Below are 19,060 nucleotides of genomic sequence, written 5' to 3' on the forward strand. Positions count from 1 at the left end.
TGGCCTTTGGTATTGCAGTCGAGCTCCTGTTAAATCGGGCACACAGAGCATTGACAGGGAACTCTCTCCTACTGCCATCTATGTTGCAAACGAGAAGCACTATAATACATGGTGTGGACCCCCAACTTTTTCAAAAACTCTGTCATCTATATCATAGGCACCAAATACAAATGTATCATTGGCTTTCACTGCAATGAGACTCATTGTCCTTCCAACCCACAATCTCCTGAATCTCAAGTGATGCCCCAAATTTTCCATCTCTCTCTGCTTCAACAAATCTCCCTGACAACCTCATACATTCTACTCCTGGGCTATCCTGGTGTAGAAACACCAATGTCCAGGAACAGAAAAGTCTACAGAAACTGATGGACGTGGCCCAGTCCATCTCAGGCAAAACTCTCCTCATCACTGAGCATTTCTACAAGGATTGCCGGCTCAAGAAAGCAGCATCCATCATCAAGGACCCCCAACATCCAGGCCATGCTGTCTTCTCACTACTACCATTGGGCAGGAGGTACCCTTAGGGTCCCACATCACCAGGTTCAGGAACATTTATTACACTACAACCATCAGGCTCTTGAAGCAGTGAAGATAACTTCACTGACCTCAATGCTGAACTGACTTCATAACCTATAGACTCAGTTTCAAGTACATTACACCTCATGTTCTCACTATTATTTATTTATTTATCTAATTAATTTAAATGATTTGTTTTCTTTTGTATGTTAGTTGCTTGTCTTTCTTACTTATGGTTTTTCATAAATTCTATTGTATTTCTTTATCTTCCTGTAATGTCTGCAAGAAAATGAATCTCAAGATATGTACGTACTTTTATAATGCATTTATACTTTGATCGCTAGACATCCCAGTGGAGGTGGCATGATTAGCAGGTCCAGTGATGGGCCATGAGGGCTATGGTTCTACCTGGAGGTTAATGTACGGTGTAGGAGGGAGGGGTTACATTGATCATGAGTAGGCTGGCACAATATTGTGGGCTGAAGAGCCCGCACTGAGTTTTACTGGTCTATGCTCCTACCCCATATGAGTGTCCTCAAGCTGTATCCCTCCGAGATCTCCCAGCACAGAATTCCACACATCCCATCATTTCCCTTGGGAGTACTTTGTACACGAAGACTGCTCTTTAAGCAGAAACATTACCAATCCTCTGAGCAATTGAACTGCTCTCACTATTTCACCCATCGGCCAAGCTGCCAAAGGAGTTGAAATCCATTGTCATTCTTTACTTTTGAGGGTTTGATGGCCAATTCTACATTTCCACAAGGTACAACTAGGGAACGTGATGGAATACTCTCCAGTCGACCGCATACCTGAACACATAAAATGCTGGAGGAACTCAGCAGATCTGGCAGCATCTATGGAAAAAAGTAAACAGTCTTGGCCCAAAACGTCGACTGTTTACTCTTTTCTGTTTTCTACTCTTTTCTACTCTGTTTACTCTATGCCACCTGACCTGCTGAGAATCTCCAGTATTTTGTGTGTGTTCATTTGAAATGTATTGCCTTTATCTTATTGCTAAGTGAAAACACTAGACAAAGCTCTCCGACTGTGGGAGCATCTTCACCTGAAGGTGAACAAAAGTTCAAGCTGGGGCTCACTGTCAGCTTCTCAACAGCAAAGAGAGATGGGCAGTAAATGCTGGCTTGGCCATGTATGAATTATGAGATGATAACGTGCCCCCATCGATAATGACGTCGCTCTAACTACTGCTCAGTCACCCAAAGTGACAGAAGCACAACATTCTGGGGAAGTCAGTGAATGGAGGTTAGGGATTACTCTGCTTTGCAATTCAGAGCTCAAGCCTTGATAATCCAAGCCTGAATTCAAACTCCGCAACAGCAGCTTGCGTTTACATTCAGATAATGTCATCAATCTGGCGTTAGAAGGTGATACCAATAACGGTTAAGCTGTCGGATTCCTGTAAAAACCCAACAGGTTCACTAAGGTCCTTCAGAGCGAGAATCGGCTGTCATTGACCAGTCTGGTCTATGAGTGACTCCCGACCCATAGCCTAGTGGCTGACAGTGCATGTTATGGTAACTGCTCTGTCCATGTAGGAAACTGCAGAGAGTTGTGGACTCAGCCCTGTACATCATGGAAACCTATCCAGAGTGGACACTGCCTCAGGCAAGGAGCCAACATAATCGAACCACCCCCCACAGGCATCCTCTCTTCTCTCCCCCCTCCCATCAGACCGAAGCTGGAAAAACCTGAAATCCCGTACCACCAGGCTCAAGCACAGCTTTTATCTCACTGTTAAAAGACTTGGACGTTTCCCTAGTGTGATGAGATGAACTCTTGACATCACAATCCACCTCATTGTGACCTTAACATAAGGAAATCTGCAGATGCTGGAAATTCAAGCAACACACACAAAATGCTGGTCGTATACTGCATCCAGTGCTCCTGATGAGGGCTTTTATGTATTGGTGAGACCCAACGCAGTCAGGGAGACGGTTTTGATGAACACTTACGCACTGTCCGCCAGAGAAAGCAGGATCTCCCAGTGGCCACACATTTTAATTCCACGCCCCATTCTCTGATATGTCTATCCATGGCCTCCTCTACTGTCAAGATGAGGCCACACTCAGGTTGGAGGAACAACACCTTATATTCCATCTGTGTAGCCTCCAACCTGATGGCATGAACATTGATTTCTCTAACTTCTGTTAATGCCCCTCTCCCCTTCTTACCCCATCCTTTATTTATTTATTTGTTTATCCAGCATCTATTTATTTATTCATTCATTCATTCCCTTTATTCTCTCTTTTTTTCTCTTTCTGTCCCTCTCACAATAACTCCTTACCTGCTCTCCATCTTCCTCTGTTGTTCCCCTCCCCCTTTCTTCTTCCCTCGGCCTTCTGTCCCATGATAATTTCCCTTCTCCAGCTCTGTATCCTTTTTGCCAATCAACTTTTCAGCTCTTAGCTTCATCCCTCCCCCTCCTGTCTTTTCCTACCATTTCCGATCTCCCCCTCCCCCTCCCACTTTCCAATCTCTTACTATCTTCTCTTTCAGTTAGTCCTGACGAAGGGTCTCGGCCCGAAACGTCGACTGTACTTCTTCCTATAGATGCTGCCTGGCCTGCGGCGTTCCACCAGCATTTTGTGTGTGGCATTGTGACCTTGCACCTTACTGTCTACTGCACTGCACTTTCTCTGCAATGTTGCATTCTGTTTCCGTACAACTCTTCATTGGACTGTTGTAATGAATTAATCTGTATGGATGGAATGCCACACACGTTTTTCATTGTACCTCAGTATACATGATAATAAAAAACCAATTTACCTTTATCTGTTCCTTCAAAAGGTCCAATGAGCCACTCAGCTCAGGGACAAGGATGGATACAAATGCTGGCCTCAGTGGCCTCAGCCCTGTTCCTGTGACTGAATAAAAAAGGCCAAAAGTGGAGTAGAGCACAGCTGGTGGAGTCACTGCCTTTCAATCCAGATACCTGGTTCCATCCTGACTCCCAATGCTGTCTACGTGGAGTTTGCACACTCTCTCTGTCACTGTGAGGGTTTACCATGTGTGATCCAGCTTCCTCTCACTTTGATCCAGATATCTGGGTTCCATCCTGACTCCCAATGCTTTCTATGTGGAGTTTGCATGCTCTCTCTGTCACTGTGAGGGTTTACCATGTGTGATCCAGCTTCCTCTCACTTTGATCCAGATATCTGGGTTCCATCCTGACTCCCAATGCTTTCTATGTGGAGTTTGCATGCTCTCTCTGTCACTGTGAGGGTTTACCATGTGTGATCCAGCTTCCTCTCACTTTGATCCAGATACCTGGGTTCCATCCTGACTCCCAGTGTTGTCTATGTGGAGTTTGCACATTCTCCCTGTGTCTATGAGGGTTTACCATGAGTAATCCAGCTTCCTTTCACTTTGAAATTGTGCAGATCGGCAGGTTTTGGAATGTGGAAATCAGAACACTTGGAGGAATAAGAACATGTGAACTCCACACAAACAGCAACAGAGATTAGCACTGACCACAGGTCACTGGAGTTGTGAACTTAGTGGCTCTATTAAGTGAAACTCACTGAATCCTGTAAACTCTGGGCATCAGTCAGGATAATCAACCAATCCTAGTGAAGAATTCTCAACTACACCAAACCAGCAAGTCACAGGCCATGAACTTTAACTAACTTTGAGCATTTAACAAAGCAGCAATACAGCGTGGAGCTCCCTCTCACAGTTGACATTAAAAGCAAATGAGCTATTACTGTCAAAGAAAACAAGTTTACAATACACTTAACGACCTTTACAGTCAACCTATGGTGTTCCGGAGAGCATGAGTGAGCACAAATATCAAATTAAATTTCTATGCCAAAGGTTGACTTTCTCCATTACAACAGGCCACACACGTACAAGCTTCAAACCAAAGCAATATGCAGAGTGAAAGAGTAATAATTATTTAATCATTTGTTCAGTCAGTCATGAAATTCTATTAAATTTAATTTTCTCTTACAATGACATGCACTTCCATGTTAAGACGCAGATTTGCAGAGATATACTGTGGTGTTACAGAGATGAGAAAACCCTTAGTTCATCTATACTGAACTTTCCAAGCCTCCAACCAAGTCGTATCTACCCTGCATTTTTCAGAACCTTAAAGACCTTCTGACTCTGCCATGGACAGACCGAGTCCGGCTGTGAAAGGATAAGGGTTGGGCGTGGGCCAGCTGCCCCATCACGCCAAAACCTGAAGTTACAGAAGCTCCAAAGACCACATTCCTGGGAAAGGAAGGATCTTCGAAGATGGACTAAACCTGGGGATAACTTGGAAAACTGTCCCAGGACAGAAGACTCTGGTGAGCTCTGGTTTGTGGCCAATCCCTCAGTAGGGGTGATGGGCTTAAGTAAGTAAAGTCCTTACCAGGTCTCTCTTCAGCTTTCACTGGAATCTGATCTCTTCTGACAGGAGGGGGATCTCAGTCTGGTATTATTACAGAATAAAAAAAGGAGCAGTGGGAGACATACAGCCTGTTCTGTCATTCAGTATGATCACGGCCAATCTGATCTTCAACTCAATTCCAGTTTCCTTCCTCTGACTTCATCGTAGGCAAATAATCTGCCTACCTTGGCTGTGAATATATCCAATGACAGAGCTCACCTCAGTTTCTCAGTATCATTTATCTGTTTATTTTTATTTCAACAGTTCGTCTTTTGCACATTCTTTTGTCAATCTTTGTAGTTTTTCAATGATTCCATTGTCTTTTGTTGTTCTACTGTGAATGCCTGCAAGAAAATGAATCCCAAGGTAGTATATGATAATATGATGCTTTCCTTTCGGTTAGTCCTGACGAAGGGTCTCGGCCCGAAATGTCGACAGCGCTTCTCCCTATAGATGCTGCCTGGCCTGCTGTGTTTCACCAGCATTTTGTGTGTGTTCTTTGAATTTCCAGCATCTGCAGATTTCCTCGTGTTTGTAGTATATGATGATGTACTTTGATAATAAATTTACCTTACTTTGAAACTTCTAGGAAGGAGAAATTCTGCTTCCTCAAAGGTCTGAGCCCCCCCCCCATTCTAAAACTGTGCCTCCAGATATATTGCTATAAGGTGTAATAAAAGTTAACTCAGAAACAACGCATCACTTTCTCTGACCCCGATGGACTTGGGATCAGGCATGAATGAGCACAACTCCCTGATAATTCTGTCCAGGTTGCAGATTTTCCTGACAGTCAAATACACAGGTGTTCTTCCATCTCTGCCTTTACTTACGAGAATGCCCTCCCCAGTCAAAGGAGAGAGCAGATCAGGACGGTGGCTCGACCTCCCTTCCTCTAAGATAACAAAGGAAGGACATCAACTGCTGGTCCCCACCCATGGGCCTACATCTCATGAGTAAATTTAAGGCAGCCTGGAAATTGAAGCACACCTTTTTTTTGGATTCCCTTCACGAATCCCTTGTTGAGGGCACCAGGGTAGTGTAGCGGTTGGGACAACACTCCTATAGCTTGGGGCATTCCCTTGTTAAGAGTTCAATACCAGTGCTCTCTGTAAGGAGTTTGTATGCTCTCCCCACGAGTGTGAGCTTTCCTTCAGGTGCTCCAGTTTCCTCCCACTGTCCAAGGAAGGCATACAGGTGTATAGGTGATTGGTCATTGTAAATTGTCCTGCAATTAGGCTGGTGTTAATTTGGGAGGTTGCTGGGTATTGCGGCCTGTCGGGCTGGAACAGCCTGTTCCACACTGTACCTCTAAGTAAATAAACAATCAATAAATAAAACTTGCTATTGTACTCCCAGTGTCGTATTGTTAAAATACGAGACTTGCAGAATTCACGCTGTTGGAGAGCTTTGAGGTTATCCAGATGCATTGTCAATTCTGCTGTAGGTAGTCAGCAGATTTGTTAAGTCACGACTTATTGGTGAAATCAGTTTGAACTATCCCTCGGTTATCTTTTGGGCTGTCACATGATCATTGTATAAGCCGTGTCATTTAATGGCCGACTTCACTTGGAGCTGAAACTGCCTCAAAATTGGATGCATTAGCACCAATTATTACTATAATAATATAATAATAATATTATTATAATAATTATTGGAAATAATCACCAGTGTCATCCAACCCTAATAAAATTGTTTCAATGTGACCTGTGCATAACAAACGAGGCACCAATGAATACAGGTTGGAGCTAAAAATCGATTAGATCTATCCCAAGAGAGTGCAGGAAAATGAGGGAAGATCTCAGTTAGACAAAGTTATGAGGATACAGATACGGTGAATGCCTACAGGCTTTCCATGCCTCTGGTTGTGTGAGGCTAGAACTAGAGGTCATAGGTTTAGGGTGAAAGGTGAAATATTTCAGGGGAATCTGAGGGGAAACTTTTTCACTTGGAAAGTAGTACAAGTGTGAAACGAGTTGCCAGTGGACATGATGGATGTGAGTTCAACTGTAACATTTAAGAGGAGTTTGGATAGGTGTGTGGATGAGAGGGATATGGAGGCCTATGGTCCATGTGCACTAGATGGGACAAGGTTGCAGACTACGTTTGCGTGGACTAGGCAGAAGACTACATTTGCGTGGACTAGATGGGTCAAAAGATCTGTTTCTGAGCTGTAATGCTCTCTGACTCTATAACAATTTGAAAGTTGCCAACACAAAGTGAGATTTTCTTTGTAAATGGAACCTGCCTTTCAGCATTGATTTAGACTTAGCATTTGCACAGTGGTTTAATGTTACAATGGCTCCCAGCCCAAAGTTACTCAGCCAAACCTCTCATAGGCTAACTTCAACAAAACCATTATTGGATTTACCTAGCACAAACCACTTAAGAATTTAAATTTCTTTTGGTAGAGCTTCTCTGTATAAATCAGGTGTTCCCAACCTCGTCTATGGACTCCATGTTTGATGGCGTTGGTTCATGGCATAAAAAAGACTGGGAACTCTGATATAAATCCTCTGTACGTGCAATTTTAACGCGCTTAAGGACTCATTTATTTTGATGTGAATACAAACAAACCTCTATTTACCTAACACACTTTATGACACAGAAGTCAGCCAAGCCTCTTCACAAAGGGTAGCCATGTTGAATGAGAGTGAATGAGCTAAGCAAGATAAGCAAATACCAGTCACATGGTGAGGTCTGGTGGAGGTTACTGAAGATCAGGAGAAGAAAGGAAGGCAGAATGGCTGATGGATAAACCTCCAGAGATACAATGAGAGCTTTCCTCAGAGGGTGGTGAGAACACAATTTGGACTTGCATTCTATAGCAACATACACATAATGCTGGAGGAACTCAGCAGGCCAAGCCGCATCATTGGAAAAGAGTAAACAGTCGACTTTTCAGGCCGCGACCCTTCAGAAGGACTGCTTCAATTTCCAGCATCTGCAGATTTTCTCTTGCTTGTATTCTATAGCACTTTTTAATTTAATTTCGGACTTGGAGATACAACATGGTAACAGGCCCTTCTGGTTCTATGGATTCAGGCTGCCTAATTACACCCCCACATGACAACTTCCTCACATACGGAGCTAAATGTGAAACGTAGAAGCTGTTGTCAGGGTTACCCAGTTTCCCTCTCCATTGATGTTCTGCTGTAAATAGTCAATTACTTCTCAGAGTGTTATTTGTCTTTAGAGATACAGTGTGGTGACAGACTCTTCACGCCCAACAAGACCACATCACCCAGTTACACCCGAATGACCAATTAACCTGCTAATCCGTATGACTTTGGTATGTGGGAGCAAACAGGAGCACCTGGAGGAAACCCACACAGTCCAGTCACGGGGAGAACATGCAAACTCCTTCCAGACAGTGACGGGAATTGAACCCAGGTCAATGACACTGTAATAGTGTTACACTAACCGCTATGCTACCGTGTTTCCCAATAAAGGATTCTTTACAATCAAGGCAATGTTAATACATATATTTCTTACTGTGATTTATAGTTTTTCATGTATTGCACTGCTGCAAAACAGCAAATTTTATGACATTTGTCAGTGATGATAAACCGGATTCTGATTCTGGGAGTAGGGGGATTATTCTGTTTCTCTAGTCGACATCTGCCTCACTGAGCTTCACTGAGGCCCATTCAGCCTGGGATCACTGTACTGCACTCTGCTTCTGAAATTCACTCCAATTAATATCAAATCTGCTTCACCTTACTGCAACTCAACCTTCCCCTTCAGCCTTCAAACACCGTTCAAAGTTCAACATGACAAACTGACTCTCATTTATAGAGATCAGGAAATACATAGTGTGAAATATATGGAAACATATATGTTCTTTGATAATATATTTACTTTGACTATGATGAGCTAACGGTCAATTTGAACCCACAGTAGGTATTAAATTTTACTTATTCATAAGATGACCTTTATTGGCAAGACCAGCATTAATTACCCACAGTTAACCATTTAAATATTGTCTTTCCAATGGGTCATTAAATTGAAGCAACATTTCTCTTTGGGAAGAATGGAGGCAGCTTGACACCAGTTGAAGACAGCAGATTTTTTCCCTTGATGTCCAAATCAATTTAGCATGCTTCTGTTTGTGGGAGGTTATTGAGAGCAAATATTTTCCCTTATATCCCTACAAAAGTGGCTGCCATTGAAATAGTTTCATTGCTGGCAGATTCTGAGAACCTGTAAGATATTTAAAGCATTTAGTGTTTAGGTATACACTCAATGGCCATTTTATTAGGTACAGCTGTACACCTGCGCATTAGAATCAGAATCAGAATTGGTTTTATTAAATCGTGCAAAAAACAGAAATAATATATATTAAAAAAGTGAGGTAGTGTCCAAAGGTTCAATTCCATTTAGGAATTGGATGGCAGAGGGGAAGAAGCTGTCCCTGAATTGCTGAGTGTGTGCCTTCAGGATTCTGTACATCCGACCTGATGGTAACAGTGAGAAAAGGGGGATATCTTGTCACCACTCCTCACAGATTGCAGTCTTTTGATTAGGAAGTTAAGGATCCAATTACAGAGGCCCAGGTTCTGCAACTTCTCTCTCAGGATTGTGGGAATAATGGTATTAAATGCTGAGCTATAATCGATGAACAGCATCCTGACATAGGTGTTTCTGTCTAAAGCCGTGTCAAGAGCAGCTGAGATTGTGTCTGCCGTTGACGTATTGTGGTGATAGGCAAATTGCAATGAAATTGCATTAATGCAAATATTTAATCATCCAATCATGTGGCAGCAACTCAACTCATAAAGCACAAAGACATGATCAAGAGGTACAGTTGCTGCTGAGACCAAACATCAGAACAGGGCGAAAATATGACCTAAGTGGCTATGACTGTGGAATGAACATTGGTGCCAGACGGGGTGGTTTGAGTATTTCAAAAACTGCTGACATCCTGCGATTTTCATGCACAACCATCTCTAGAGTTTACACAGAATGGTGAGAAAAACAAAAAAAGAAAGAAACCATCGAGGGGCTGACAGTTCTGTGGGCAAAAACATGCCTTGTTAATGAAAGAGGTCAGAGGAGAATAGTCAGACTGGTTCACGCTGACAGCAAAGCGACAGGAACTCAAATAACCATGCGTTACAACAGTGGTGTACAGTAGAGCATCTCTGAATGCACAACACGTCAAACCTTGAAGCTGATGAGCTACAGCAGCAGAAGGTCACTAACTAGGAGGTACATATGTAATAGGCTGGCTACTGAGTGCAGAGCATGCAGTCGTAATTGGACCCCTGCTGCACAGTTGTCTGGGTTAACTGGTAATCTGCGGGCTTTCAATTCTGCTTCTGAAATTCAGTACCAATATATCCAAAGAGTTTTGATGGTAGAATGGAATATACTCAAAGTTCATTACACTGTTTAAAACAGAGAAATCCTTTCTGGCCTATGGGTTATTGCTCTACAAAAATAATCAGGCAGTTCAGCATTTATGTAACTCCTTGTGATGACTTTACAGTAAATTGTCTCCACATTCTAAGATAATGAAGAACTCCATGCAATTAATTGCTAAAATCTGCATCTAATAATTCAGAAGTTCTCTGACACATTATGTGCATTAAAAAGTTTTTAGAGCAGAATAACTACCATTACCACTGGTACATTGCTGTCTGATGACTCATTTATTTTTGCTCAGAATCAGACAGGAATATTACATTGTTAAGTGAATGTTTAAAAACATAGTCCCAGGAGGACAGGTTAGCAATCCTAGAGGCAGCTTTACACGGAAAATTCTGTTGAAACAAGCAACAATAAAAGTGACCAGGGTTTTATTTATCTATATTTTCCTTTCCGTTTGCTGAAAAGAAATTGAGTGTTTCAGAATATCTTGTAGCTGCTGAACAAAGTAAGATCAGAACCAATAAGATTCAGTCTTTATTTGCTTGAGGCCTGGTCATGAGAATACATAAGAGATGCAAATTCTATAATCCAGAAAAATAATCTGCTGGTGGAACTCAATGGGCCGAGCAGCGCCTGTGGGAAGACAGACGGACAGACATACTTTATTGATCCCGAGGGTTTCGTTACAGTCGCACCAACCAAGAATAGTGTAGAAATATAGCAATATAAAAACATAAATAATTAAATGATAATAAGTTAATCATGCCAAGTGGAAATAAGTCCAGGACCAGCCTATTGGCTGACACTCCGAGGGAGGAGTTGTAAAGTTTGATGGCCACAAGCAGGAATGACTTCCTATGACGCTCAGTGTTGCATCTCGGTGGAATGAGTCTCTGGCTGAATGTACTCCTGTGCCTAACCAGTACATTATGGAGTGGATGGGAGACATTGTCCAAGATGGCATGCAACTTGGACAGCATCCTCTTTTCAGACACCACCGTCAGAGAGTCCAGTTCCACCCCCACAACATCACTGGCCTTACGAATGAGTTTGTTGATTCTGTTGGTGTCTGCTACCCTCAGCCTGCTGCCCCAGCACACAACAGCAAACATGATAGCACTGGCCACCACAGACTCATAGAACATCCTCAGCATCGTCCGGCAGATGTTAAAGGACCTCAGTCTCCTCAGGAAGTAGAGACGGCTCTGACCCTTCTTGTAGACAGCCTCAGTGTTCTATGACCAGTCCAGTTTATTGTCAATTCGTATCCCCAGGTATTTGTAATCCTCCACCATGTCCACACTGACCCTTTGGATGGAAACAGGGGTCACCGGTGCCTTAGCCCTCCTCAGGTCCACCACCAGCTCCTTAGTCTTTTTCACATTAAGCTGCAGATGATTCTGCTTGCACCATGTGACAAAGTTTCCCACCGTAGCCCTGTACTCAGCCTCATCTCCCTTGCTGATGCATCCAACTATGGCAAAGTCATCAGAAAACTTCTGAAGTATTTGAAGTCTGAGGTGTAGATGGTGAAGAGAAAGGGAGACAGGACAGTCCCCTGTGGAGCCCCAGTGCTGCTGACCACTCTGTCTGACACACAGTGTTGCAAGCGCACGTACTGTGGTCTGCCAGTCAGGTAATCAATAATCCATGACACCAGGGAAGCATCCACCTGCATCACTGTCAGCTTCTCACCCAGCAGAGCAGGGCGGATGGTGTTGAACACACTGGAGAAGTCAAAAAACATGACCCTCACAGTGCTCGCTGACTTGTCCAGGTGGGCGTAGACACAGTTCAGCAGGTAGACGATGGCACCCTCAACTCCTAGTCGGGGCTGATAGGTGAACTGGAGGGGGTCTAAGTGTGGCCTAACCATAGGCTGGAGCTGCTTTAGAACAAGTCTGTCCAGGGTCTTCATGGGTCTTTATAAAGAAAGGAATTGTCGACATGTTGTCACATCACTTACAAAATATGGATAATTCCTCTTCCCTCACAGATGCTACTCGACCTTTAGAGGTTCTCCAGTCATGTGGGTACTTCAGATGTCGTTCTGCTACTGCTGGGGCCTGTTATCTACATTCTGGCAGTGTTTTTGGGCTGATTGTGTCATCTGGCACTTTGCTGTCTCAGACAGGGTTCCACGAGGCTGTGAGCAAGGTGTGCCGCATTGAGGGCAGGAAGCTAGGTGACCAGGCACCAGCCCACGATCGACTCCACCTCTCGCCAATCTTGCTGATTAAAGTGCCGAGGAAGAGGGAAATCATCGAGGCCAGTGTGGGAGATGAGCGAGTGTTCAGTGCCGTCTACCAGCCTCTCACTCAGGCTGCCAAAGGAAGGTGTCTGCGAGAAACGGTCTCTCTCTACCCCTCACTCGCTGCTCCTGAGGGAAGGTCCTTTCAGTCGAGTGAACTCTCTCCTTCCCTCAATGCTCTCAGAGATTGGTGCCAGATCGGGTTTTGATCGATGCAGTTTGTGGATTGTGGACTCCAATGCACATATGATCTGGTTCCAGGTTTTCTGGTCGTTCCTACTTTAGTTGCTAGTTTGGTTGATTTTAAATTGGGATGGGGTGCAGACAACGAACATGGAGCTGAACTGAATATACTTTTTATTTTGTGGTTTTATATTCCGTATTTTCGATCTTTTTTGTTGCAATTTGAATATTTGTTATTTTTTGTGCATGGGGAAGCGGGGGATTGATGTTCTTTTTCCCTTTGGATAGTTCAATGGTCCTTTGGTGTCTGTCTGTGGGGAAGACAAAACTCGGAGCTGTATGTTACATACATACTTTGATAACGAATATTCTTTCAATCCTTGAATCTTTGATCATATACTGTATATACATTAAACTTATGTACATTAACATTAAAGAGCACTAGTGTAGCTGAACCATAAGGATATGCGACACAAGTGTATTGCATGCAGATGCTGAAAATCTGAAAGATACATGCTGAATATCATCAGAAACTATGGAGAGAGAAATAGACAATGAATGCAGATGACAAGAAGGTTGCCGGACTTGTGGACAGTGCAGAAGATTGTCATAGGGTGCGACAGGATATTGACAGGACGCAGAGCTGGGCTGACAAGTGGCAAAGTTCAACCTGTTGTGCTGTTGTGCGAGGTGATTCACGTTGGAAGGTCAAATTTGAAGGGTTAATGGCAGGATTCATAGCAGTGTGTTGGAACAACGGGATCTTGGGGTCCACGTCCCACACTGTAGATCCCTCAAACTGGCTGAGCAAGTTGATAGGGTGATTAAGAAGGCATATGGTGTGTTGGTCTTCATTAGTCGAGGCATTAAGTTCAAGAGCCGCAAGGTCATGTTAATAAAACCCTTGTTGGACCACACTTAAGAGTATTATGTTCAGTTGTAGTTACCTCATTACAGGAAGGATGTGGAAGCTTTGAAGAGGGTGCAGAGGAGACTTACCAGGATGCTGCCTGGACTACAAGACATGCCCAATGATATCTTATGAGGATAGGTTGAATGAGCTGGTGCTTTTTTGCTTGGAGAAAAGGAGGATGAGAAGTGACTTGGTAGAGGTGTACAAGAATGATAAGAGGCATAGACAGTGCCCAATTTATTATGTACAGACATAATGTATCTAATAAAGTGGCCATTGAGTGCATGTCAGAATCAGAATCGGGTTTATTATCACCGGCATGTGATGTGGAATCTGTTAACTTAGCAGCAGCAGTTCAATGCAATACATCATCTAGCAGACAGAAGAACATAATAATAATAATAATAATAATAAATAAAATAAAACATAATAAATAAACAAGTAAATTAATCACAGACATTGACTAGATTAAAAAAAACAGGCAAAAACAGAAATACTGTATATTTAAAAAAACTGAGGTAGTGTCCAAAGCTTCAATGTCCATTTAGGAATTGGATGGCAGAAGGGGAGAAGCTGTTCCTGAATCACTGAGTGTGTGCCTTCAGGCTTCTGTACCTCCTACCTGATGGTAACAGTGAGAAAGGGGCATGCCCTGGGTGCTGGAGGTTCTTAATAATGGACACTGCCTATTTGAGACACCGCTCCTTGAAGATGTCCTGGGTACTTTTAGGCTAGTGTCCAAGATGAAGCTGACTAGATTTCTGATCTTCTGCTGCTGTAGCCCATCCATTTCAAGATTTGACGTGTTGTGCATTCAGAGATGCTCTTCTGCACACCACTGTTATAACGTGTGGTTATTTGAGTTACTGTCACCTGCCTGTCAGCTTGAACCAATTTGGCCATTCTCCTCTGATCTCCCTCATTAACAACGTGTTTTCACCCATAGAAACACCATTCACTGAATGCTTTTTGTTTATCCGCATCATTCTTTGTAAATTCTAGACTGGTGTGCACGAAAATCACAGGAGATCAGCAAGTTCTAAGATACTCAAACCACCCTGTCTGGCATCAACAATTATTCCACAGCCACATGACTGGCTGATTAGATATTTGCATTAATGAGTGATGTACAGGTGTCTGTTAGCAGGTAATGTCTGTAGAGTGCCTGCACAGAGTAAACACTGTTAATGTCTGCAGAATGTTTGCTGATAGCAGCAGAATTCTTTCTTAGTCACAGGCATCATTAAAATGTGAATGTCTGTCAAGTTAGCTTAATGGATTCGTGTTTGGATTCAGGCCTATCACGAATATGTAGTTAATGTTCTTTTGTAAATTAAGGAAACCCATGGTCGCAAGAAGAACACGTAAACTCCATGCAGTACCCGAGGCTGGGTATGAACCTGGATCACTAAGACAGCTTAGCACGGTCCTACCAGCTGCACAACTCCTGAATAAACCGGTGACCACTTCTGGTGAAACTTTGTTCTTGAAAAGGTGAAAGTTCTTGTGAAATTCCGGCATCCATTATTAAGGCCCCCCATTACCCTGGACATGACCTCTCCTCATTGCTAGCATCAAGCAGGAGGTACAGGAGCCTGAAGGCGCTCACTCAGTCTTTCAGACACAGCTTCTTCCTCACTGCCATCAGATTTCTGAATGAACAATGAGACCCTGTACACGACCTCACTGTTTTTTTCTTTTTTTGCTCTCTTTTTGCATTAGTTTATGACTGTAATTTTTCATATTCACAATGGATTACAGCTGAAGTTTCATCAAAGTAGTTAAAAAAGTATAAAAAAGACAAACTGAATAAACAATTATGTATTTAAATGTAACACAGAATAAACTAAAACACTACCAATACTAATGAAGTACAATAAAATGCTCTCTGAACACATCTCACTTTTGCACTATTCATTTTTAATGACGATGGTAATTTCCAAGTCTGGCACTGTACTATTACTACAAAATGACAAATTTCATGACGCACGTCAGTGACAGTAAACTCGATTCCAATGTTCCAGTGAAAGGTGTAAACGTGGAACATTTTAGTCCAGTGATAAAAGGCTCACTTTGCTTCTTAATGAAATGGATGGTAACATGTTGCTCCTTCAGTACTTTCCAATCTACTGTGCCCATTCACAGCCATGTACATTTATCTAAAAGGAAAACAAGCAAAACTACACAGAGTTATTTTATTGTTGCTGCTCAGGACAATGAAACTGCAGAATTACTCCAATAAATGAAAAACAACATACTGGCAATTCAATTACTAAAAACACAACAACTAAATTTAAAATAATGTCCGAGCTATTTAGAATAATATCTAAGTTTTATCTGAATTAAAAACAAACAACTCTAAAACTGAAAGAACAGTGGCTGCCCCATTCAAGTATGGAAAGGTTAAACAATGTTCTTAAAGTGGACAAAATCAAGTTACACAATATAACACTCCTGAGGTTGTGACCAACATGCAATTCTGTAAGTTTAAGCCTCCAAAGTACCCCCACAGTACCAACATCCCTATAATTTATGGAGGGGAATAATCAATTGACATTATGGGCCAAGTCCCAATGAGTCTTGATGAAGGGTTTCTGTGTGCTTATTCCCCTCCATAAATGCTGCCTGATTTGATGAGTTTCTCCAGCATTCTGTGCCTTTTACTTATGATTTCCAGCATCAGCAGAATCACCTTTCTAGATTCCTGTAATGTAATACCTTCCGCTGTATGTAGAGTCTACGGCCCAAAACGTTGGCCCCATTTCTCTCTGCATTGATGCCACCCAATGTGCAGAGCAGTTGTGGAGTTCTCACTTGGATTTCCAGAATCTGCAAGTTTATCACTCCTTCCAACCTCATAGTTTTAACAGAAGAGCATGGACTTTGTATTCAGGTGCTGCAGTGAATTTCCACAGGACTGATGGATGGATACATGGGTCATCTAGTGAGCAGAGTGGGTCAGTACTCTGTGGAATTAAGAATGAGAGGTGTATGGCCATTAGTGTAACACTATTACAGTATCTGTAAGACTGGGGTTCAATTCCGGCTGCTGTCTTTGAGGTGTTCATACATTCTCCCCATGACCACATAGGTTTCCCCTGCGTGCTCTGGTTTCTTCCTACGTTGCAAAGGCATATCGGTTATGGTTAGTAAGTTGCATGCTCACACCAGAAGCACTTGCAGGCTGTCTAGCACAATCCTTGCTGATTTGATTTGATGCAAATGATACATTTCACTGTATGTGTGACAATAAAGGTAATCTAATGTATCACTGATAAATATTAAACTGTAAGAGGGCTTGATAGGAGAGATGGTGTGAAAATGCTTCCCCAGAGGTTGAGTCTGGATTGGGAAAATGACTCAATGGAGCAGCTATTTAAGATATAGTGCAGATTTATTCTCCTGATAGATTGTGAATCTCTGGAATTATCTACTCCACTGGACACAATAGACAATAGACAATAGGTGCAGAAGTAGACCATTCGGCCCTTTGAGCCTGCACCGCCATTCTGAGATCATGGCTGATCATCTACTATCAATACCTGGTTCCTGCCTTGTCCCCATATCCCTTGATTCCCCTATCCATAAGATACCTATCTAGCTCCTTCTTGAAAGCATCCAGAGAATTGGCCTCCACTACCTTCCGAGGCAGTGCATTCCACACCCCCACAACTCTCTGGGAGAAGAAGTTTTTCCTTAACTCTGTCCTAAATGACCTACCCCTTATTCTCAAACCATGCCCTCTGGTACTGGACTCTCCCAGCATCTGGAACATATTTCCTGCCTCTATCTTGTCCAATCCCTTAATAATCTTATATGTTTCAATCAGATCCCCTCTCAATCTCCTTAATTCCAGCGTGTACAAGCCCAGTCTCTCTAACCTCTCTGCATAAGACAGTCCAGACATCCCAGGAATTAACCTCGTGAATCTACGCTGCACTTCCTCTACAGCCAGGATGTCCTTCCTTAACCCTGGAGACCAAAACTGTACACAATACTCCAGGTGTGGTCTCACCAGGGCTCTGTACAAATGCAAGAGGATTTCCTTGCTCTTGTACTCAATTCCCCTTGTAATAAAGGCCAACATTCCATTAGCCTTCTTCACTGCCTGCTGCACTTGCTCATTCACCTTCAGTGACTGATGAACAAGGACTCCTAGATCTCTTTGTATTTCTCCCTTACCCAACTCTACACCGTTCAGATAATAATCTGCCTTCCTTTTCTTACTCCCAAAGTGGATAACCTCACACTTATTCACATTAAACGCCATCTACCAAGTATCTGCCCACTCACCCAGCCTATCCAAGTCACCCTGAATTCTCCTAACATCCTCATCACATGTCACACTGCCACCCAGCTTAGTATCATCAGCAAATTTGCTGATGTTATTCTCAATGCCTTCATCCAAATCGTTAACGTATTCCTGGCTAGCTTGTGTTCGTACCTCATACCTCAGACACGAGGACTCTTGATCTTTGTAGGCAGCATTTTTGGAGCCGAACAAGGAGGATTCTTATAAGTGCAAGAAATGGGGAAGACAACCATTTGTTCTACCTTTCAAGAAGGTTATGGTCGATCTGACCTTGGCCTCTGTGCATCAATTCCCCTGTAGTCCACAACAAGTTCTGCCTCATTTTCCTATATGACTAACAGCTCCATAGTTCTTGATCAACGTTCCTAATTTTAAACATTTTCTATTTGGCAATAGCTATTGGAGATGTATGGTGTCCATTAACTTAGCAGGTATTAAGCAGGCTGAGCACTTGCTGACTGAAAAAAATCCCACCAAATGAAAAGCAGGGAAGACAAACCATATTTAAATCATTGCAAAGAAAATTTAGTACAGTTCAGGGAGGCTGCAAGGGATTAAAAGATTAATATAATGATTAAGGTGTGCAGCAATGAATAACACATTGTCTCAAGTCAGGCCATAGATTCAATTCCCAGTCCAGAGACTGGGACAATAAATTTCACAATATACAGTATGTCAGTGATAATAAACCTGATTCCAAGTCTGACCAAAGACCAGAGCATAAAAGAAGTGCTGGCTTTCAGCTGACATTTTAAAACTGAGCCTTGACTTATTTGCTCAGGTGAATAGTCCATAAGAGCATAAGACCATAAGATACAGGCGCAGAATTAGGCCATTTGGCCCATCGAGTCTGCTCCATCATTGCTGTTCCATTTCCCTCTCAGCCCCATTCTCCTGCCTTCTCCCTTCATGCCCTGTCTAATCAAGTATCTATCAAACCTTGCTTTAAATATATCCAATGACTTAGCCAGTGGCAACAAATTCCACAGGTTCACCACTCTCTGGCTAAAGAAATTCCTCCTTATCTCCATTCTAAAAGGTTGCCCCTCTATTCTGAGGCTGTGACCTCTTACCTTAGACTCCCCCACCATAGAAAACATCCTTTCCACATCAATT

Source organism: Hemitrygon akajei, chromosome 9 (genome assembly GCF_048418815.1).
Source record: "Hemitrygon akajei chromosome 9, sHemAka1.3, whole genome shotgun sequence".
Taxonomy (NCBI): domain Eukaryota; kingdom Metazoa; phylum Chordata; class Chondrichthyes; order Myliobatiformes; family Dasyatidae; genus Hemitrygon; species Hemitrygon akajei.